The sequence below is a fragment of the Hyla sarda genome, chromosome 4, assembly GCF_029499605.1.
Source record: "Hyla sarda isolate aHylSar1 chromosome 4, aHylSar1.hap1, whole genome shotgun sequence".
In the NCBI taxonomy this organism is placed as follows: domain Eukaryota; kingdom Metazoa; phylum Chordata; class Amphibia; order Anura; family Hylidae; genus Hyla; species Hyla sarda.
This window is the reverse complement of record NC_079192.1, coordinates 269,088,344-269,112,587: the sequence shown is the minus strand read 5'-3', so window position 1 is coordinate 269,112,587 and position 24,244 is coordinate 269,088,344. Positions and strand designations below refer to the sequence as shown.

Sequence of the window (24,244 nt, the reverse complement as noted above, 5' to 3'; positions counted from 1 at the left end):
CACTGGTTGGGAAACATTGTTTCTAACTCAGTGTTTCCTAACCTGTGTGCCTCCAGCTGTTGCAAAACTATAACTCCCAGCATGCACTAAAAGACCATGCATGCTGGGAGTTGTAGTTTTGCAACATCTGGATGGCCTCAGTTTGGAGACCATTGTATAATGGTCTCCAATCTGTGCTCTTCCAGCTGTTGCAAAACTACAACTCCCAGTATGCACTGACTGTCCAGGCATGCTGGGAGTTTTAGTTCAGCAACATCTGGCCCTTCAGATGTTGCCGAACTACAACTCCCAGCATGCCCTTCAGCTGTCTGGGCATGCTGGGAGTTGTAGTTTTGCAACAACTGGAGACACACTGGTTGGGAAACATTGTCTGTTTCTAACTCAGTGTTTCCTAACCTGTGTGCCTCCAGCTGTTGCAAAACTATAACTCCCAGCATGCACTAACAGACCATGCATGCTGGGAGTTGTGGTTTTGCAACAGCTGATGCAAGCCCCCCCCGCCACGCCACCCCCGTGAATGTACAGGGTACATTCACATGGGCGAGGCTTTTACAGTGGGTTTCTCGCATCTTGAGATGCAGCAAATTTTGCGCTGGGAAACTCGCTGTAATCCCCCGCCCATGTGACTGTACCCTAAAAACACTACACTACACTAACACAAAATAAAATAAAAAGTTAAAAACACTACATATACACATACCCTTACACAGCCCCCCTCCCCCAATAAGAACGTCCGGTACACCACTGTTTCCAAAGCAGAGCCTCCAGCTGTTGAAAAACAACAACTCCCAGTATTGTCGGACAGCCGTTGACTGTCCAGGCATGCTGGGAGTTTTGCAACAGCTGGAGGCACCCTGTTTGGGAATCACTGGCGTAGAATACCCCTATGTCCACCCCTATGCAAATCCCTAATTTAGGCCTCAAATGCACATGGCGCTCTCACTTTGGAGCCCTGTCGTATTTCAGGGCAACAGTTTAGGGCGACATATGGGGTATCGCTGTACTCGGGAGAAATTGCGTTACAAGGTTTGGGGGGCTTTTTCTTCTTTAACCCTTCATGAAAAGGAAATGTTGGGGTCTACACCAGAATGTTAGTGTAAAATTTTTTTATTTTTTACACTAACATGCTGATGTTGCCCTATACTTTACATTTTCACAAGAGGTAAAAGGGAAAAAAGCCCCCCAAAATTTGTAACGCAATTTCTCCCGACTACAGAGATACCCCATATGTGAGCGCAAAGTGCTCTGGGGGCGCACAACAAGGCCCAGAAGGGAGAGCGCACCATGTACATTTGAGGTGATTTGCACAGGGGTGGCTGATTGTTACAGCGGTTTTGACAAACGCAAAAAAAACAAAACCCCACATGTGACCCCATTTCGGAAACGACACCCCTCATGGAATGTAATGAGGGGTGCAGTGAGAATTTACCCCCCACAGGTGTCTGACGGATCTTTGGAACAGTGGTCCATGAAAATGAAAACTTGTACAGCCCACTGTTCCAAAGATCTGTCAGACACCAGTGGGGGGCAAATGCTCACTGTACCCCTTGTTACGTTCCTCAAGGGGTCTAGTTTCCAAAATGGTATGCCATGTGTGTTTTTTTTTGCTGTTCTGGCACCTTAGGGGCTTCCTAAATGCGACATGCCCCCCGAGCAAAATTTGCTCTCAAAAAGCCAAATATGACTCCTTCTCTTCTGAGCATTGTAGTTCGCCCATAGTGCACTTCAGGTCAACTTATGGGGTACCTCCATACTCAGAAGAGATGGGGTTACAAATTTTGGGGGGTATTTTCTGCTATTAACCCTTGCAAAAAGGTGAAATTAGGGGGGAAACACATTTTAGTGGAAATTTTTTTTTTTTTTTTTTAGATATGCAAAAGTCATGAAACACCTGTGGGGTAATAAGGCTCACTTTATTCCTTATTACATTCCTCAAGGGGTCTAGTTTCCAAAATGGTATGCCATGTGGGTATTTTTTGCTGTTCTGGCACCATAGGGGCTTCCTAAATGCGACATGCCCCCCGAGCAAAATTTGCTCTCAAAAAGCCAAATATGACTCCTTCTCTTCTGAGCATTGTAGTTCACCCATAGTGCACTTCAGGTCAACTTATGGGGTACCTCCATACTCAGAAGAGAAGGGGTTACAAATATTGGGGGGTATTTCCTGCTATTGACCCTTGGAAAAATTTGAAATTTGGGGGGAAACACACATTTTAGTGAAAACATTTTTTTTTTTTTTACATATGCAAAAGTCGTGAAACACCTGTGGGGTATTAAGGCTCACTTTATTCCTTGTTACGTACCTCAAGGGGTCTAGTTTCCAAAATGGTATGCCATGTGAGGATTTTTTGCTGTTCTGGCACCATAGGGGCTTCCTAAATGCAACATGCCCCCAAAAACCATTTCAGAAAAACGTACTCTCCAAAATCCCCTTATCGCTCTTTCCCTTCTGAGCCCTCTACTGCGCCCGCCGAACACTTTACATAGACATATGAGGTATGTGCTTACTCGAGAGAAATTGGGCTACAAATATAAGTATACATTTTCTCCTTTTACCCCTTGTAAAAATTTAAAAATTGGGTCTACAAGAACATGCGAGTGTAAAAAATGAAGATTGTGAATTTTCTCCTTCACTTTGCTTCTATTCCTGTGAAACACCTAAAGGGTTAAAATGATGACTGAATGTCATTTTGAATACTTTGGGGGGTGCAGTTTTTATAATGGGGTCTTTTGTGGGGTATTTCTAATAAGAAGACCCTTCAAATCCACTTCAAACCTGAACTGGTCCCTGAAAAATAGTGAGTTTGAAAATTTTGTGAAAAATTGGAAAATTGCTGCTGAACTTTGAAGCCCTCTGGTGTCTTCCAAAAGTAAAAACTCGTCACTTTTATGATGCAGACATAAAGTAGACATATTGTATATGTGAATAAAAATTTTTTTTATTTGTAATATACATTTTCCTTACAAGCAGAGAGCTTCAAAGTTAGAAAAATGCAAAATTTTCAAATTTTTCATCAAATTTTAGGATTTTTCACAAGGAAAGGATGCAAGTTACCACAAAAATTTACCACCATGTTAAAGTAGAATATGTCACGAAAAAACAATCTCAGAATCAGAATGATAACTAAAAGCATTCCAGAGTTATTAATGTTTAAAGTGACAGTGGTCAGATGTGCAAAAAACGCTCTGGTCCTTAAGGCCAAAATGGGCTTGGTCCTGAAGGGGTTAAAGACACCACTGATGCTTTGCGCAAGATGGAAAATATCCAACTGGAGGACGATATGCTACTAGTGACATGCGATGTTGAATCCCTCTACACCTCTATACGTCATAATGATGGATTGGCCGCCGTATAACATTTCTTGATGATGTCTGAACTGGATGAGAAACGAGGTGAGCTCATACTAGATCTATTAAGGTTTGCACTCTTTCTTGTTGTTCAAAAAAAAATTGTATTTGCAGACACAAAGTACTGCAATGGGTGCTCCATGTGCGCCCGCATATGCAAATCTGTTTTTGGCCCCGTTTTTGACCACCTTCCTCTTGTTAACAGGGTCCAGCTGTGGTCTAGGTTTATAGACGACATTCTCTTCATTTGGAAAGGCTCGATGGATGAACTCCAGCAATTCATACATCATCTTAACAACAATCACCTAAACATTAAATTGACCTATAAGGCAGGAAGGGATAGGATGGACTTTCTTGACATTTCATTCTATACTGATGAACAAGGGTATGTACAGACGGATTTATACAGAAAACCTACTGCAACAAATGAATTACTTCATGCCCAGTCTTCCCACCCACAGAATTTGATCAAGGGTATCACACACTAAACATACAAAATGTGAGGTATTACTCCAACCTAAGCCAAGAACAACAAGAGACAATCAGGTGAGATTAATTTCTTCTTTTCATGCCCAGGTTCCACAAGAACATGACATATTACGGAAACATTGGATCATCTTACCTATGAATCCCACCCTAAGCATCTTACCTACCTGAGAAACCCTCCATTACATTTCAAAGAGCATCCAATCTATGAGATACCCTGGTACGTAGTTACTATACGGGTCCTAAAAACACGGGCATCTTTGGATCAGGGAGGCAGAGATGTGGATGTCGCTCATGTGGTAAATGCGTTGCATGCCCGAATGTGAGTTCAGAACTTGCTTTCACAAATTCAAGTGGGACCCGTACATTCAAGATTACCCACACGATTTCATGTGACACAAGTGGTGTTATCTATTATGCTACCTGCCCATGTGGTTTCATATATATAGGGATGACCACCAGGGAACTCAAAAGGACAAGGGAACATGTACTAGGAATTCTGGCTGTGAAAGATACTGAAGATCCATCCCAACTCACAACCATCCCGAAACACTACAGACAGTACCATGATTGTATTCCAAGTGGATTCAAGGTAAGAGGGATTGACAGAGTGTTTATGGGGATTAGTGAATAGAAGACACGGTTAGCACAGTTGGAGACTAGATGGATCTTCCGTCTTAGAACCCTTCATCCACTTGGCCTCTACGAGTACAACAACTTTGCGCCATTTTTGTAATTCCACCCTCAATCTTCCCGGAATGGTTATTTGAGTACTTACTGTATGCGTTGACAAAGTGCTGGTCTGGCAATTTACCTCCTGATGGGACTAGGGTTTTAACTTGTTTTTATTTGATGATTTTAATTTTATGTTTTTCTTCTTTTCCTATTGTGACGGACTGACTCCGCCAAAAGTGACTTCTCCTTCCGTCACACCTATCTTTCTCCACAGGCATCCAGCTTCAATAATATTGACGTCCATCTCCATTCCCTCCCTCCTCTCCTCTTTCTATTATTGCCCTACATCCCAGTAGGTATACTTACCCTGTTACAGCAGATTGTGCACCTTGTAGAATAAACCCTCCTCCTATAGATAATCAATGTCTTTATACTATGTCAGCTGTCCCTGAGCCTTTATGGATCTTTTATATTTTGATTTTTTATACTTCTATTTATACACACATGTGTTATCACAATTTTATAAATTTTACTAATTTTTATGTGAATATGTTGGTTGCATATACATTGCACATCATCACATGCACTTTGCAACATCCCCCCCCCCCCCCCCTCAGGGGATAGTTTTGGGTCTATACACTGTCCACACATATGCATTACAAAATTCTTATTCACTTCATTGGTTGGCGCTTAGATACTCTTTTGCTTAATTTTATACAGTATTTACACCTTTACAGGTTGGGTTAATAGTTCTAGCGTATATACCATACACAATATATTTATATCTAGATACCACATTATCATACATGACTTTATCAACATTCACTTTTTACTCACATTCAATTCTTTTTTCATCCTTATACACTCGTTAATCACACAGCCAGTGACAATATTACTCAATATTTTTTTTTTTTCATTTACTTATCATTTTTTTCAGAGGTTTATAAGCAGTTATGGTCTTTATGCGTTTCATCTCTTTTTCATGTTGGTGAGTGTCACGATCACACCTCTTCACTTGATCATGTTCCTGTTTTGCACTGTTGTATCACTTCACTTATGGTCTACATACTTATCTTAACTAAGCACTCATTTATTATTATCTTTGTGCATGATTGTACCTTTCTCTTTACTCTTGCCATGTATGGGTTAATCCTCTATTCAGTTTTGCTTCTTCCATGATGGAGCTCTATCACGATTTCCCCTGCTCACATGACCATCACCGGTCCTCCTGCCTTGATGCGCATGTGTCCTGATTCACCCTGTGATTCTTCTAGCGCAAGACCTGCCCCATCATGACGTATCTTGATGACGTGCTTAGACGTGTCATGTTACTGAGGGGGCAGTCACTTACTCTGTGATATCCCGCGATACTACCTGTTACTGCACACTCCGGTCAGTGGGTAAACCTCTTGGTGACGTCGCTCAGCGTGTGCATATGTGACGCAACTTTTACCTAATTCCCGCGATTCAGGATAACTGGGGTCAGGCTGAGGTATGATTGGTTGATTGGGACGTCCATCTTAGCTGTGAAGTGTGTGATTGGATGCTGTGTGATATATGTACACCCTCCCCACTAGTGTCTGTATACACACCCCCTGACGAAGCAAATGGGTGAAAACGTGTGTTTGGGGCTGAGGTTAGGTATCTCCATACAGGGTGCACAACTTGTTTCCTATACCTATGCTTTTTCATTATGCTATCTATACATGGTGTTTATTAGTGCCTTTATATGTATATATCCATGCTTGTTGTATGCAGCCACCCTTAATTGAATCATACTTAGGCTCCCATATATTCAATGTTTGTGTCCCTGCTACCTGCCCTGGATACTCTGGAGTATACCCCTCATCTTTTCTTTCTTGATACTGGCTTTGCCTTTATGAGTTTTTAATGCTGTATGTCAATTTTATACATGTTTAATAAAGTTGTTATATTGATTCTTTCATTCATGGTTACCTTGTGGCCTCTTTTTTGGTGGTAATATTGCGGTGGCCATAGGACATAGTATCAATAACCGGATCTATTTTTGTGATGATAGATTTCATGGTGTTCCTGGGGATCATCAAAGATTTGGATATTTTTTTATAATCTAACCCTGACTTGTACTTTTCAACAACATTGTCCCTTACTTGTTTGGAGAGTTCCTTGGTCTTCATGGCAGTGTTTGGTTACTGATGCCTCTTGCTTAGGTGTTGCAGCCTCTGGGGCATTTAAAAAAAGATGTGTATATGTAATGCCAGATCATGTGACACTTAGATTGCACACAGGTGGACATCATTTCACTAATTATGGGACTTTGTTTTACCAGAGCTTTTTATGGGCTTCCTAACAAAGGGGGTGAATACATACGCACATGCAATTTTTCTGTTTTCTATTTCAAAACAATAGTTTTATTTATATATTTTTCTCATTTCACTTCACCAATTTAGACCATTGTGTTCTGATCCATCACATACAATTCAGATTAACAAAACATTGAACTTAACTTGTTGGGGACAGAGGGTGTATGGATACACCCTCGCATCCTGTCACTTAAGGACAGGGGGCGTACCTGTACGCCCTCCACATTTCCGATCACTGCAGCTCACTTGGCGGTGATCGGAACGGGATGTCTGCTGAAATCATTGACCCGGAAAATAAGGGGGAACAGGGTTGTCCAAGACACCCACGATCCCCCTGAAGGGATAGGAGTGAAGTGGCAGGGGTTCCACCCCTCCTATCCCTGCTATTGGTCCTTCAGAAGCGACGACCAATAGCAGATCGGGGGCAGGGGGGGGGTTAACGTTCGGAAACCGACAGGGACCGGTGCCGAAGGTCTACTTACCCATTGGCGGCGGCAGCGGGCGACGATGCGGCTCCCTGGATCCTGCGGAAGCCGGTGAGTTGCCTAGCAACATCTGGAGGGCTAGAGTCTGAGACCACTATACAGTAGTCTCTAAACTGTAGCCCTCCAGATCTTGCAAAACTACAACTCCCAGCATGCACACACAGCAGTTTGCTGTCTGGGCATGCTGGGATTTGTAGTTTTGCAACATCTGGAGGGCCACAGTTTGGAGATCACTGTGCAGTGGTTTCTAAACTGTGGCCCTTCAGATCTTGCAAAACTACAACTTCCAGCTTGCCCAAACAGTTGTCTCGGCACGCTGGGAGTTGTAGTTGCGTACCTCCAGCTGTGTCATAACTACATCTCCCAGCATACCCTTCGGCAATCAGTACATGCTGGGAGTTGTAGTTTTGCAACAGCTGGAGGCATACTGGTTGGAAAATACTGAATTAGGTAACAGAACCTAACTGTAGGTTTTCCAACCAGTGTGCCTCCAGCTGTTGCTAAAAGTACAACTATCAGCATGTTCGGTCTGTCAGTGCATGCTGGGAGTTGTAGTTTTGCAGCAGCTGGAGGTTTGCCCCCCCCCCCCCCCCAGGGTACATTCACACGGGTGTGTTTACAGTGAGTTTCCTGCTTCAAGTGTGAGCTGCGGCAAATTTTCAGCCGCAGCGCAAACTCCTAGCGGGAAACTCACCATAAACCTCTGCCAGTGCGAATGTATCCTATAAACACTACACTAACACAAAATAAAGGGTAAAACACTACATATACACCCCCTTACACGGTCTCCTCCCCCAATAAAAATGAAAACGTATCGTACGGCAGGGTTTCCAAAACAGAGCATCCAGCTGTTGCAAAACAACTCCCAGCATTTCCGGACAGCCACTGACTGTCCAGGCATGCTTGAGGTTTAGCAACAGCAGGAGGCACCCTGTTTGAATCACTGGCGTAGAATACCCCTATGTCCACCCCTATGCAACCCCTAATTTAGTCCACAAATGCGCATGGCGCATTTATTATTCATTCTGTGGACGGATTGTAGTGAATAAGCTGTGGTTTATATGTATCCTCCGGGGGTACTACAACTGGTCCAATTGTGTTGCCATCAACTAGGCCCTGCGGGCCACTGCATATACAGTATATTGAGTATGTCTCGACTATAGAGATATATTTGTATATATAAGAGACACAGATAATTTGGTGTGAAGCAGTACCATCTATACTATATTAAGTCTAACATCAATCTGATAGACTGTCTATTATTCCTTTCACCCTAGGGTGAAGTCTCACATTAAATGTGAATATCTACTATACAAAAGGTAGGGCCATCCATCCCTGTCCTTTTAGCTACACAGGGCTCCCCAGTGAGACAGTTAGCACCTTCCCCTATTGTCTTATATCAGGGCGATTAGGTGACAGAATAGACTAGGTTCCGGAGCGTCTACTCCGCCTAGGGTTAGGTATAGAACAGGGGGTATCAGGGTTATGACAGGTAGTGGCCAACCACCACAATCGGCCTATTGTCTCCCTAGGTCCTTCCCCTTTTCTACCCCCACCTATACCCCCTCCTTTATCTAGGCGTTGTGGATATTTCAATTTCTAACCGAGTGTGATGTTGATAGGGATTTAATATTTTACTTATCACAGTTTTTGTATGAACTGACTTGAACCTGCATCGAGGTCATATTTGTCACTTCATATTTTTGATACAGTGTGTATTTTTTCTATTGCTTTGTTTTGATGGTCTTGGGGCACATTTTCCCCATTTTTAGATTATATCTAATAAAAGTTATGTATTAGTGTTTTCTTCGGTGACTTCTTAATGGTACACTAAGTTAGAACTTGTTTTCGGTGAAAAGGTACTAATACTCCCATTATGGAGCACATTCTGCTGGGAGCTGTAGTACCCGCATTAATAGACAGATCGCAGCGAGTGTAACTTCTGACACCTGTTGTGATCTGTCTATTAATTCAGGTACTACAGCTCCCAGCATGGAGCAGAGTGTGCTTCATGTTGGAAGCAGTAGTACCTGCAGTTAAGGAAAGATCACAGTGGGTATCACTCCTGACACCCACTGCGATCCTCCTGTATAATGTATGGATGCAGGCAGCCGCTCTTCTATGGTCCCCTGCACTGACGTATATATATATATATACACCTATTCATATTTCCCAGAGTTGTGAGTGGCTGGAACCATCTGGCCAATCACAGCTCTCTGCGGGAAATAGGAATATGTGCACATATACGGTAGTGCAGGGGACCATAGAAGAGCGGCCAGCCGCATCTATACATTATACAGAAGGATCGCAACGGGTGCCAGAAGTACAGGTACTACTACTCCCATCATGGAACAGTGTGTTTCATGCTGGGAGTAGTAGTACTACCTAAAAAATGTAAAAAATAAAGAAAAGTGAAAAACAAACACACTACATTTTTATTATTGTCAGCTACCTTTTTAGTGCCCTGCCCGCCCGCATAAATTGATCCCTGTTTTAAAATGACTAAATATTTTGTTATAAAAAAAAATATCAATTTCGTTAAATACTATTTTTGCCATCACTACTGTATCTTTTTATAATTTTTTTTTAATGGTACCCAAGAAATTTTATTAAAAATCACTTTTCTGGATTACTAAAGTCCAAAAAATAATAAAGAACGCCTGCAAAAACGCCAAAGTTACAAACCACGTGGCGTTTTTCTTGTCGTTTTTTTTTATACTCTTATAGACTTCTATGGGAGAAAAACACCACTATTTCAGGGAAAATAATGCCATAGGCTTAACATGCTGCGACTTAGCAAAACCGCCAAGGAGCTGAAAAACGCAAAAAAAAAAGTGAAAAAACGCCAAAAGGATTTTTAAAAATGCCAAACTGAAAAACGCAAAGTTGAAAAACTATTTTGCGTTTCTTCATTGATTTACAGCTAACATCTGGCCACAGCGTTTTTTCAATAAAAAAAAAAAAAAAACAAGTGGAAACTTAGCCTTACACATAACTTATTTTCTGATCTTATATGCTTTGGTTTCTTTGTTCGTATGGATTACTTGGGTTGTTCCTAACATCTGGTAAAAACTTCATGTCAGCAGCACCTTTGGAAATATACTTTGCGAGAAAAATGGTGACATGTTCAATATTTATTTCACCCGCTGTACATAAACTTTTCATATGTTGTCCAGACATGTCAAAAGTGTAAATCTCACCAGGTCTCAGTCGGGCGAGTTATAGCTGGGTGAAGTGTGAAGAAGTGCGCTTCACTCCCTGGCATGCCACAATATCTGACTAAGGCCATGTTCACACAGTGAAATATTTGCAGAATGTCCACACAGAAAACTTCCAACTGACATTCCAAAAACAGTGCGTACCCTAAGAACACGCCATCGCTGCAACCTTTCGGAAATGTGCCATATCCGTAGATAATTTATTTCAGAGCGGACTCCGCAGAAAGAATTGATATGTCAATTCTTTCTACAGAGGCTGGATTTGGAATTTCCTAAGGCAAATGTTTTTGTCGTGGAAGCTGAAATTCCGCCGCGTGCACGATGTAAAAGAATCCCATTGAAAACATTCCGCCGTGTGAACATGGCCTATGGCACTTATAGTCTATGGAGCACATCAGTCGGATTTTGGGGGCAGCCTGGGAATGAAGTGCATTACTATATAAGGCTGGGTCCACACTACGTTTTGTCCCATACGGGAGCGCATACGGCAGGAGGGAGCTAAAACCTCGCGCTCCCGTATGTCATTCACTTCAATGAGCCGACCGGAGTGAAACGTTCGGTCCGGTCGGCTCATTTTTGCGCCGTATGCGCTTTTACAACCGGACCTAAAACCGTGGTTGACCACGGTTTTAGGTCCGGTTGTAAAAGCGCATACGGCGCAAAAATGAGCCGACCGGACCGAACGTTTCACTCCGGTCGGCTCATTGAAGTGAATGACATACGGGAGCGCATACGGTCACATACGGGAGCGCGAGGTTTTAGCTCCCTCCTGCTGTATGCGCTCCCGTATGGGACAAAACGTAGTGTGGACCCAGCCTAACCTGGCTATATAACTCATGATCACAGCGGATCTCGGGACTGAGACACAGTGTGATCTAAACTTTTGCCATGTCTGGACATGTCAAAAAGTTATGTAAATGACACAGTAACGTTTTTATTTTTGGACATGGGCTGCCAAGGGGTACTTGTGCAAAATAAGGTTAAAAATCACTGCTCTAGATGTAGATGATGCTGTTGTGTTATAGATACAGTCCTGGGTATAAATAGATCATGGGAGAGATCTCTGTACTGCCCCCTGATACATTTATACATAGTTATTAGGTCTCCCCATAGCCGCCTTTTTTCTAAACTAAATAACCCCAATTCTGATAATCTTTCTGGGTACTGTAGTCCTCCCATTCCCCGTATTACTCTGGTTGCCCGTCTTTGGACCCTCTCCAGCTCCACTATATCTTTCTTGTACACTGGTGCCCAGTACTGTACACAGTATTCCATGTGTGGTCTAACCAGTGATTTGTACAGCGGTAGAATTATTTCCTTGTCATGGGCATCTATGCCCCTATTGATGCACCCCATGGCAGCAGCTGCCTGACACTGGTCACTGCAGCTAAATTTACTGTCGATTTACTTTTGACTCATTTTCCATGACAGTTGTCCCCAGTATTTCCCCATTTAGTACACAATCCTACATTATGCCGGGTCTTATACTGAATACAGAGCAGGAGGCTTCATCCCCTATTGATACGGCAGGTAGAGTGGCGCCTGTTCTAGGGTATAGTTGCCAAATTGAAATGAATAATTTAGGAAAATGACTGTGGCGCACAGAGCTGCACACTATTCATATTCCATAATACAGACAATAACAATGGGGGAGATTTATCATAACCTGTCCAGAGTAAAGGTTCCTGAGTTGCCCATAGCAACCAATCAGATCGCTTCTTTCAATTTTGAAAAGGCATCTGAAAAATGAAAGAAGCGATCTGATTGGTTAATATGAGCAACTTTTCCTCTGGGCAGGTTGTGATAAATCTCCCCCAGTATGGAGAGTGTGAGGAGAGCCTGCCACCTGTACGGTAATATGGGGAAACCCCTCTGAGACCACCAAAAAGTGTCTTCTAGGAAGGTGGTCTCCTCAAAGAATGTACAATAAAAACTGTCACAGAAGTATTGGTCTTCTCATGGAGGTGGTCGTGTCAGAGTCGTCCCGGTAATACAGTGTGTGCCAGCCCCCCTTATAGAGATTAGCGCAGACATAGACAGTGACGCTGTACAGCGCAGCTTCCTCCTCTCTGGCCTGGGATGTGAATGAAGCCGCCAAAACGGCCGCTTCCTCCTCCTCCCCCCGCCCGCCGCGCACGCACAGGAAGGAGGGGGCTACTGAGCACCGGAGAGCAGGCGCAGTCCCCGCACCAGCAGGCCGATCCCCCCCATCTAGGCCCGGGCCGCTTCCTGGTTACCTGCTGCCGTTGTTAGGGAGGGAGGAGAAGGAGAGCGGGTCACGGCGGAGGGTCAAAGGGGAAAGGTCACCCACCCAGCATCCTCCGGGTTGGAAACACAGCCATCTTGGTTCTGCGAGACAAGAAAATTCATGCGGTGAGTGTTTCTTATTTGTCTGGGCCCCACTCGGGGTCTTCCTCCTCCGTGGCCGGGCTCCGAGCTGTGTCAGGGAAGGCCGGGAGGAAGAGCCGGAGTGCGGCGGCCGGGAGCGCGGGGAGCCGCCGAAGAAGAGAGGCCCTGGCGGCCGCTGTGGCGGCGGCTTTTGTCTGGAAGTGGCCGGGAATGGAGATAGTTACAGGAGGAGGAGGCGGTTGGACGTCGCGGCGATGCGGTGGGGGGCACAGGGGTTCATGCTGGAACAGGGCCTGCGGTGATGGGGCTGGGAGCTGCCGGCAGAGCGCTACTGGAGCCCGCAGGCTGAGGCCGGGCCTAGCTGATGGATCCGGTGATGGGACTGTCACAGAGCCGCTTGTCCCCTCTGGAGGCCACTATCTGACCGTGACAGTTATAGCGCCAACTGTCACTTTCTTCTGGGTCATATATGGACCTGGGTCATACATGTACTGTGCACAATCATACATACACGATCATACATGTACTGTGCACAATCATACATACACGATCATACATGTACTGTGCACAATCATACATACACGATCATACATGTACTGTGCTCAATCATACATACACGATCATACATGTACTGTGCACAATCATACATACACGATCATACATGTACTGTGCACAATCATACATACACGATCATACATGTACTGTGCACAATCATACATACACGATCATACATGTACTGTGCTCAATCATACATACACGATCATACATGTACTGTGCTCAATCATACATACACGATCATACATGTACTGTGCACAATCATACATACACGATCATACATGTACTGTGCACAATCATACATACACGATCATACATGTACTGTGCACAATCATACATACACGATCATACATGTACTGTGCACAATCATACATACACGATCATACATGTACTGTGCACAATCATACATACACGATCATACATGTACTGTGCTCAATCATACATACACGATCATACATGTACTGTGCACAATCATACATACACGATCATACATGTACTGTGCACAATCATACATACACGATCATACATGTACTGTGCTCAATCATACATACACGATCATACATGTACTGTGCTCAATCATACATACACGATCATACATGTACTGTGCACAATCATACATACACGATCATACATGTACTGTGCACAATCATACATACACGATCATACATGTACTGTGCACAATCATACATACACGATCATACATGTACTGTGCACAATCATACATACACGATCATACATGTACTGTGCACAATCATACATACACGATCATACATGTACTGTGCTCAATCATACATACACGATCATACATGTACTGTGCACAATCATACATACACGATCATACATGTACTGTGCACAATCATACATACACCTCTGCACAATCATACATACACCTCTGCGCAATCATACATACACCTCTGCACAATCATATATACACCTCTGCACAATCTCACGTGTACTGTGCATGAAAATGTACACCTCTGTACGATCATATGTGTACTGTGATCATACATACACCTGCACAATTGTTTATGTACTGTGCATGATCATGTACACCTCTGTATGATAATACGTCTACTGTGAATGGTCATATATACACCTCTGTACGATCATACGTTTACTGTGAATGGTCATATATACACCTTTGCATGACCATACGTGCACTGTGCAGATCATATACACCTCCTGCACGATCGTATATGTACTGTGCATGACCATGTACTGTGAATGTTCATATATACACCTCTGTATGATCATACATGTACTGTGAATGGTCATATATACACCTCTGTATGATCATACATGTACTGTGAATGGTCATATATACACCTCTGTATGATCATACATGTACTGTGAATGGTCATATATACACCTCTGTACGATCATACGTGTACTGTGAATGGTCATATATACACCTCTGTATGATCAAACGTGTACTGTGAATGGTCATATATACACCTCTGTATGATCATACGTTTACTGTGAATGGTCATATATACACCTCTGTACGATCATACGTGTACTGTGAATGGTCATATATACACCTCTGTACGATCATATGTGTACTGTGAATGGTCATATATACACCTCTGTACGATCATACGTGTACTGTGAATGGTCATATATACACCTCTGTACGATCATACGTGTACTGTGAATGGTCATATATACACCTCTGTACGATCATACGTGTACTGTGAATGGTCATATATACACCTCTGTACGATCATACGTGTACTGTGAATGGTCATATATACACCTCTGTACGATCATACGTGTACTGTGAATGGTCATATATACACCTCTGTACGATCATACGTGTACTGTGAATGGTCATATATACACCTCTGTACGATCATACGTGTACTGTGAATGGTCATATATACACCTCTGTATGATCAAATGTGTACTGTGAATGGTCATATATACACCTCTGTATGATCATACGTTTACTGTGAATGGTCATATATACACCTCTGTACGATCATACGTGCACTGTGCAGATCATATACACCTCTGTTGCATTCTCCATGGACCTCCTGCCCCCAATAGCGACCAGATCTGGCCTTTGTCTTCCAGCCCACAGTGACAGCTGGAATCTGCTTGGTTGCTGTTGGCAAAATCCCAAGTAATCCCCGGGTTTTATATAGATGACCATTGCTGTTATGTATAAACTTATGTATGTTTTCAATTTGTGACTGTGACAAGTAGATAAGATTTCTTTATATACATCATTTATCTGAATGAGTTAAATTCTACAATAAAAAATATAAATGTGGTCGCCCATAGCAACCATTCCATTGCTTTCATTTATTAGTCTTCAGTGACTGCAATACATCAACATTCAAAGTGTAACTGCGATTACACTCTGGCTGCAGGGTCTCTGTTCAAAGCCCAGTGGTCTCAAACTGTGGCCCTCCAGATGTTGAAAAACCTCAACTCCCAGAATTCCCGGACAGCTGTTGGCTGCAGCCAGTGTCTATCCAGGCAAGCTGGGAGTTGAGTTTTTGCAACATCTGGAGGGCCACAGTTTGATACCACTGTCCTATCCTAAGACTGCAGCGATCTGGATCAGTTAAGTTTTAAGGCCCTTTTATATTGGTTGCCCACTGCCACAATACAAGCACTGATCCCATAGCATTTACATGGCTTGGTGATTGTGCAGGTAGGATCCTACAAGCAATCACTTTCGTAGCCCTTAACTACCATCATTCATTGGCCAAACGCCCCTATTACACAGGGAGTTTTCAGCTTATGAACAAGAATTTAAACCTGTCAAAATGATGTGTATTACACTGGGTAATATTTGCTGATCACTGAATCTATTACACTGGGTAATATTTGCTGATCACTGAATCTATTACACTGGGTAATATTTGCTGATCACTGAATCTATTACACTGGGTAATATTTGCTGATCACTGAATCTATTACACTGGGTAATATTTGCTGATCACTGAGCCTTATACACTGGGTAATATTTGCTGATCACTGAGCCTTATACACTGGGTAATATTTGCTGATCACTGAGCCTTATACACTGGGTAATATTTGCTGATCACTGAGCCTTATACACTGGGTAATATTTGCTGATCACTGAGCCTATTATATTGGGAAATATTTGCTGATCACTGAGCGTTATACAGTGGGAAATATTTGCTGATCACTGAGCGTTATACAGTGGGAAATATTTGCTGATCACTGAGCCTTATACACTGGGTAATATTTGCTGATCACTGAGCTTATTACACTGGGTAATATTTGCTGATCACTAAGCCTTATACACTGGGTAATATTTGCTGATCACTAAGCCTTATACACTGGGTAATATTTGCTGATCACTGAGCTTATTACACTGGGTAATATTTGCTGATCACTGAGCTTATTACACTGGGTAATATTTGCTGATCACTGAGCCTTATACACTGGGTAATATTTGCTGATCACTAAGCCTTATACACTGGGTAATATTTGCTGATCACTGAGCTTATTACACTGGGTAATATTTGCTGATCACTGAGCTTATTACACTGGGTAATATTTGCTGATCACTAAGCCTTATACACTGGGTAATATTTGCTGATCACAGAGCTTATTACACTAGGTAATATTTGCTGATCACTAAGCCTTATACACTGGGTAATATTTGCTGATCACTGAGCTTATTACACTGGGTAATATTTGCTGATCACTAAGCCTTATACACTGGGTAATATTTGCTGATCACTGAGCTTATTACACTGGGTAATATTTGCTGATCACTGAGCTTATTACACTGGGTAATATTTGCTGATCACTAAGCCTTATACACTGGGTAATATTTGCTGATCACTGAGCTTATTACACTGGGTAATATTTGCTGATCACTAAGCCTTATACACTGGGTAATATTTGCTGATCACTGAGCCTATTATACTGGGTTGTAATTGCTGATCACTGAGCCTGTTATACTGGGTAATATTTGCTGATCACTGAGCTTATTACACTGGGTAATATTTGCTGATCACTAAGCCTTATACACTGGGTAATATTTGCTGATCACTAAGCCTTATACACTGGGTAATATTTGCTGATCACTGAGCCTATTATACTGGGTTGTAATTGCTGATCACTGAGCCTGTTATACTGGGTAATATTTGCTGATCACTGAGCCTTATACACTGGGTAATATTTGCTGATCACTGAGCCTTATACACTGGGTAATATTTGCTGATAATTGGGCACATGACATGGGATAATGTTCCGCCGGATACTTTCACTGTGTGGTGGTAATAGTTTTCCTACTCATTATCCTTTCTAGGCCTTGATCCTGTGTAGTTGTTCATACGTTTCTATAATTTTATGCCTCCTGTATTTGACATATTGGAGCTTGTGGAGTGAATTTGTACACGCTAAATGGCACTGTTGCCTATAGCAAAGAAAGAGACTTTAGACATATTAAGGAAAGTGGCTGCTATGGGCAACAACACCATATTTTCTTTTGTGCTACCTTGTAGTCCAATTCTTTATAAAGGACTGAGTATCACTGAGATCTTACTGTGGTTTCTAAAGGGAGGATGGAGTAGATTATGGTGGGTACCTACTGTGTGTCAGGTTATGACAAGATAAACAATATTATGGTAGCTCCATCTACTTAGTCATGGTCCTAAATGTTGGCACCCCTGAAATTTTTCTAGAAAATGAAGTATTTCTCACAGAAAAGGATTGCAGTAGCACATGCTTTGCTATACACATGTTTATTCCCTTTGTGTGTATTGGAACTAAACCAAAAATGGGAGGAAAAAAGCAAATTGGATATAATGTCACATCAAACTCCAAAAATGGGCTGGACAAAATTTATTGGCGCCCTTTCAAAATTGTGGAAACATAAGATTGTTTCAAGCATGTGATGCTCCTTTAAACTCACCTGGGGCAAGTAACAGGTGTTAAACCTGAAACCAGATAAAAAGGAGAGAAGTTCACTTAGTCTTTGCACTGTGTGTGCCACACTAAGCATGGACAACAGAAAGGAAGAGAACTGTCTGAGGACTTGAGAACCAAAATTGTGGAAAAATATCAACAATCTCAAGGTTACAAGTCCATCTCCAGAGATCTAGATTTGCCTTTGTCCACAGTGTGCAACAATATCAAGAAGTTTGCAATCCATGGCACTGTAGCTAATCTCCCTGGGCATGGAGGGAAGGGAAAAATTGATGAAAGGTGTCAACACAGGATAGTCCAGATGGTGGATAAGCAGCCCCAAACAAGTTCCAAAGATATTCAATCCGTTCTGCTCAGGGAGCATCAGTGTCAGCGCGAACTAACCGTCAACATTTAAATTAAATGAAACGCTATGGCAGACACAGGAGGACCCCACTGCTGACACAGAGACATAAAAAAGCAGGACAACATTTTGCCAAAATGAACTTGAGTAAGCCAAAATCCTTCTGGGAAAACGTCTTGTGGACAGATGAGACCAAGATAGAGCTTTTTGGTAAAGCACATCATTCTACTGTTTACTGAAAATGGAATGAGGCCTACAAAGAAAAGAACACAGTACCTACAGTGAAATATTGTGGAGGCTCATTGATGTTTTGGGGTTGTTTTGCTGTCTCTGGCACTGGGTGCCTTGAATGTGTGAAAGGCATCATGAAATCTGAGGATTACCAACGGATTTTGGGTCGCACTGTACAGCCCCGTGTCAGAAAGCTGGGTTTGCGTCAGAGATCTTGGGTTTTCCAGCAAAACAATGACCCCAAACATACGTCAAAAAGCACCCAGAAATGGATGGCAACAAAGCGCTGGAGAGTTCTGAAGTGGCCAGCAATGAGTCCAGATCTAAATCCCATTGAACACCTGTGGAGAGATCTTAAAATTGCTGTTGGGAAAAGGCGCCCTTCCAATAAGAGAGACCTGGAGCAGTTTGCAAAGGAAGAGCCGTTCAACATTCCGGCTGAGAGGTGTAAGAAGCTTATTGATTGTTATAGGAAGCGACTGATTTCAGTTTTTTTCCAAAAGGTGTGCAACCATATATAAAGTTAAGGGTGCCAATAATTTTGTCCAGCCCATTTTTGGAGTTTGGTGTGACATTATGTCCAATTTGCTTTTTTTCCTCCCTTTTCTGGTTTAGTTCCAATACACAAAAAGGTAATAAACATATGTATAGCAAAACATGTGTTACTGCAATCCTTTTCTGTGAGAAATACTTCATTTTTTAGAAAAATTTCAGGGGTGCCAACATTTACAGCATTGACTGTATTGTATTAACATCAATCCAAATGTGTACCCCCCCCCCCCCCACACACACACACATTACGAGCTGAACATAAGCTACCTCCCCATTGTCCCCATTCTTTGCTTTCAGGGAATGATAGGAGTGGTAGTTTACAACTACTGGAGAATCACTGGTTGTGGAACACTAATCTATAGGCATGTCCAGACCATCAACCTATAGTGATGTAGTATGTGTATACACTTCTATATTCCTGTGTTCATATGAAAAAAATGACATACCGTAACAAATATTTTTGTAATTTCTATACAACACCTATATACCCACCCCAGCAGAGATGCTATGTGTTTTGTCACTTTTTCCAGGGGAGGTTGCAAAAATCTTTAAATTTTTTATTTTGTTTTTTTTAATCTTTCCTCCTTGGCCAGGTTCACACAGCTATTATGCTCCAAGCCACGCAGCTTCTACTTCCCCCCCCCCCCCCCCCTCCGCTCAACTACTGTCCTTCCGATGGATTCGGTGAAGGAGCTTCATTTAGCGGAACGTGGCAGCAATGTGAAAAAAGCCCTTATTGATGTTTTTGGGGTAAAGGATGCCATCTGTCACATGTAGATCAACATTGTGGCCGTTTCAGAATTGATGCAAAAGAATGGTTGAGCGGTTATTGTTCAGAAAGAAGTGACCAGATTGGTTGCCGGGGCCGACTGCTCCACTTTTTCTTTCGATTACTCGGTCCTGTTGCGTTGTCATTTGTGTTTATTTAAAATTCCTAAATACACAAACATTTGCACATTAACTGGAGGTACGGATCTGTTTACATGACTGTCATTGTTTCTATGACCGCTATGGCAAGGAGTGTTGTCTAACAGATTTGAAGGATTCCTGACTGCACTTGAGAAAAAATAAATAAATAAATAAAAATCCTAAGGATTGGTTAATGTTTTAGACTCTAGGGAGTGTCACAGTAGCTTTAGAAGATCCTTAGGCCCTGTTCACACTACAGAAGTCCGTGTGCAAATTCTGTGCAGATTTCTGATTGTAGTGCTTTTGTATTGCTCGGTTCACATGCTGGAACTTCCTTGACACGACTTCTGGCAGGGATTTTCAACCATCCGCCGGAATCCTGTAGGAAAGTCCTATTTGTCAATGAGGCAAATTGCTGCCACCATTCACAACAGTGCAGGCCGTGCGGATGTCCCCAATTTCCAGTGTGACTGGATGGAGCACGCAGATACATATCAAAATCAATGGGAGGCTGCTGCTTTGGCATTTCCAAGTGTAATTTCTGGATGGAATGCCGCTCAGAAATTCTTTGTGATCGTACCCTTAGAAGTTAGCACGGGTAAGGCCTGTCTGCTATGTGCAGGAGTTTGTACAATGACAATAGTGGAGCCATAGAAGGGGAGATTTAAACCTGTGCAAAGGAAATATTGGCCGTTATCAGATTTCTCCTTTCATTTTTCAGAGGCCTTTTTAAAAGTGATAGGGCTCATATTGCTATGGGCAACTGCCCCACTTTTCCTCTGCACATGTGTGCACTGAGAGTTGCTGTTAGGCTCTATGGAGGCATTGTGTAAGCCATAATATGGCCATGAGGTATAAGCCTAGGCAAACATTCAGTAGTCATGGGCTGATATCACTTATTTGATCTGTATAAAAGCTATGGAAGCATAACACCAGATATTATACAGTATATCCAATATATTGCAGCTCACCGTCCTACAGTCAATGCTGTGCCATATAGACGCTCTTAGTGTATTTTCACACTGAGAGAAGTTCCTTTGCTGACGTTCTATAGCAGAAATCCACTTTCTGTTATATGCTGAAATGAAGTGGAATTGGCCTTTATTTTACGCAGAGTTTCAAACAGAAATACAAAAAGCCATTGAGGTCATGGGATTTTACTTGTTTCTGCTGAAAGGATTGACAGGTCAATAGCTTGTTATGGCAAGGTTCCTACTTGATAAGTGGCCTGCGTTTGGAATATATGTTGGCACACTAGGAGAACGTGTATATAATCATATACAGGGGTGTGGAAATTCTATTGCCCCATGCCCGGGATATGCAGTTCCGGGCGCAAAGCAGGTGACTTCTTTTATGCATTAAGCCCTGCTTCGGGCAAGCAGGGCCAGACTTCCTTCTCCCTCTGATTTTAATACGCCAGTGCTTAGGATGGAGTGGGCTCCTTACTCGTGCCCACTCTATACCCGTCAGCCCCCAGCTAATTTCAGTAGCTGGGGGCCGCCACTAATAGCCGGCATGTGGCAATCGTGGCAGGCAGCTGTTAACTCATTAGATCGCCGATGTCAATTCTGACAGTGGCGTCTAAAGGTACCTTTTAACCATCCCTGCTGGTCTAGTGGGGGGTGATCCACTGTAGTGGATCTGGATGGTAGCTGGAAAGCTTAACTCTTCATCCAAGGCTGCAGTGGATCTGTACTTGTTTGAGCCTGCCTGGAGCACAGATCAATGGAGTTCAATAGAACTGCATTGATCTGTTTGAGGAATCTGATTCCTTCTTAAAGTCCCCTAAGGGGACTGAAAGTGTTAACCAAAATTTTTTTTCATAATTTTTTTTTTTTTTTTTTAAACACACATTAACCCCTTCCATATTAAAAGTTCACATCACCCACTTTTCCATATAAAAAACGTATAAACATAATAAAAATAAACGTATTTGGTATTGTCACTTGCGTAATTGTCTATGTATTTAGATATAACATTATATATCCTGTATGGTCAATGGCGTTAACGTTAAAAAAAATAAAAATAAATAAAAATAAATCATATCCTAAAAAAAAAATTAAGTAAAAAGCCTGATTAATTCCAATACAATAATATAATGGTACCCACTGATATATCACTGTATAGCGTAGTGTAGCCGAGCCCAATCAGCTCATTGGATTGTGTAGTCTAATAGTGACTGTTTTGCCAACTTCTGCTTATCCCGTCCAGGACACTGATCGCGGTGCTGCACGCTACAGGGGGCTGTTTGGGATCGCTGCAATGAAATCGCGGTATCCCAAACAGCTTACAGGACAGCAGGAGGGTCCCCTACCTTCCTCCTTGTCCAATTGCTGAATGACTGCTCAGTGCCTGAGATCCAGGCATGAGTAGTCAAGCGGCAGAATCATTGATCAATGAGCAGTGTTATAGCCCCCTATGGGAGCTATAACACAAAAAAAAAAGTGGAAAAAAAGTGAATAAAGATCATTTAACCCCTTCCCTAATAAAAGTTTGAATCACCCTCCTTCTCCCATAAAAAAGAAAAAAAAACTGTAAATAAAAATTAACATGTGGTATCGCCGCATGCGGAAATTATACATATATATTGTTAAACCGCACGTTAGATCATGAAAATAAGTGATAAAGTCCGATCAAAAATGGTACTGCTAAAAACTTCAGATCAAGGTGCAAAAAATGAGCCCTCATACTGCCCTGTACATGGAAAAATAAAGTTATAGGGGTCAGAAAATGACAATTTTAAACGTATAACTTTATTATGAAAGTCAGGCAGAAATACTATACCAAAATAGTTTTTCTACTATCCCAGCCTTTGCAGGAGGGCATCAGCTGTATAGTGCAAGCTAAGCTCCCCAGACTATGCTCCAGTTGGCACAGTGAACAGACTTTCCTCTTTCCAGTACTATGCCCCAATGCAGGGGTGTGGAAATTTTATTTTTTAAAAACTGCGTGTCCACGGGACTAAAACGGAGCAAAATTGTCCGACATGACGATCCACTTGTCCATGCCAATTTTCGCTTTTACACTCTCGTTTTCCCTCCTCGCCCTATAATAGCCATAAATAACTACTATAATGATATACCGTTAAATTTTTCCATAACATATGCTCCGAAACAACAAAAAAAATTTTGAAGTGAAATTGAAATGGTAAGATACCGTAATTTTGCAAATTTAGTGTTTATCTTTTTTACCCCATTTAGCTTGTGGTTGAGATAACATGTTTTGATACTTTAGGCCCGCCTGATTACAGCAATACCAGATTTGTATAGTTTCCATCATGTTGTACTAACTTAAAAAAATTCTGAACTTTTTTTAACCCCTTAACGGCCACGGACGTAAATGTACGTTCTGGATTGGCAGGACTTTGCGCACCAGGACGTACATTTACATCCGGTGTATGTCTGAGAGCATTGGAGTGGTGCTCGTTTCATACATGGCAGGTTCCGGCTGCTATTAGCAGCCGGGGATCCGCCCGGCAATGCGCACATTAAAATAGGTGAGCGAATCGCCCGCAGCGCTGCCGCGGTGATCCGATCATCTGTAATTTGGGGACAGCGGTCCCCTCACCTGCCTCCTTCCGTCTCCCGGCGTCTCCTGCTCTGGTCTGAGATCGAGCAGACCAGAGCAGGAGATCCCCGATAATACTGATCAGTGCTATGTCCTATGCATAGCACTGAACAGTATTATCAATCAAATGATTGCTATAGATAGTCCCCTATGGGGACATAGAAAGTGGTAAAAAAAAAAATTCAACCCCTTAAGCGTTTTTCCGTGTTTGCATTTTCATTTTTTCCTCATCACCTTCTAAAAATCATAACTCTTTCAGTTTTGCAC

At 42.3% G+C, this 24,244-nt stretch overlaps 1 protein-coding gene across 2 annotated transcripts in view; it reads left to right on the top strand.

The window, feature by feature from the left end:
- Window positions 1-12,660: 12,660 nt before the first annotated feature.
- CNOT2 (CCR4-NOT transcription complex subunit 2) overlaps window positions 12,661-24,244 on the top strand; it is a 97,256-nt gene continuing 85,672 nt past the window's right edge. For both annotated transcript variants that reach the window (XM_056574133.1, XM_056574132.1), the window contains exon 1: window positions 12,661-12,927. The gene's annotated coding sequence lies outside the window, so the exon portion shown is untranslated. The remainder of the gene's footprint in view (window positions 12,928-24,244) is intronic.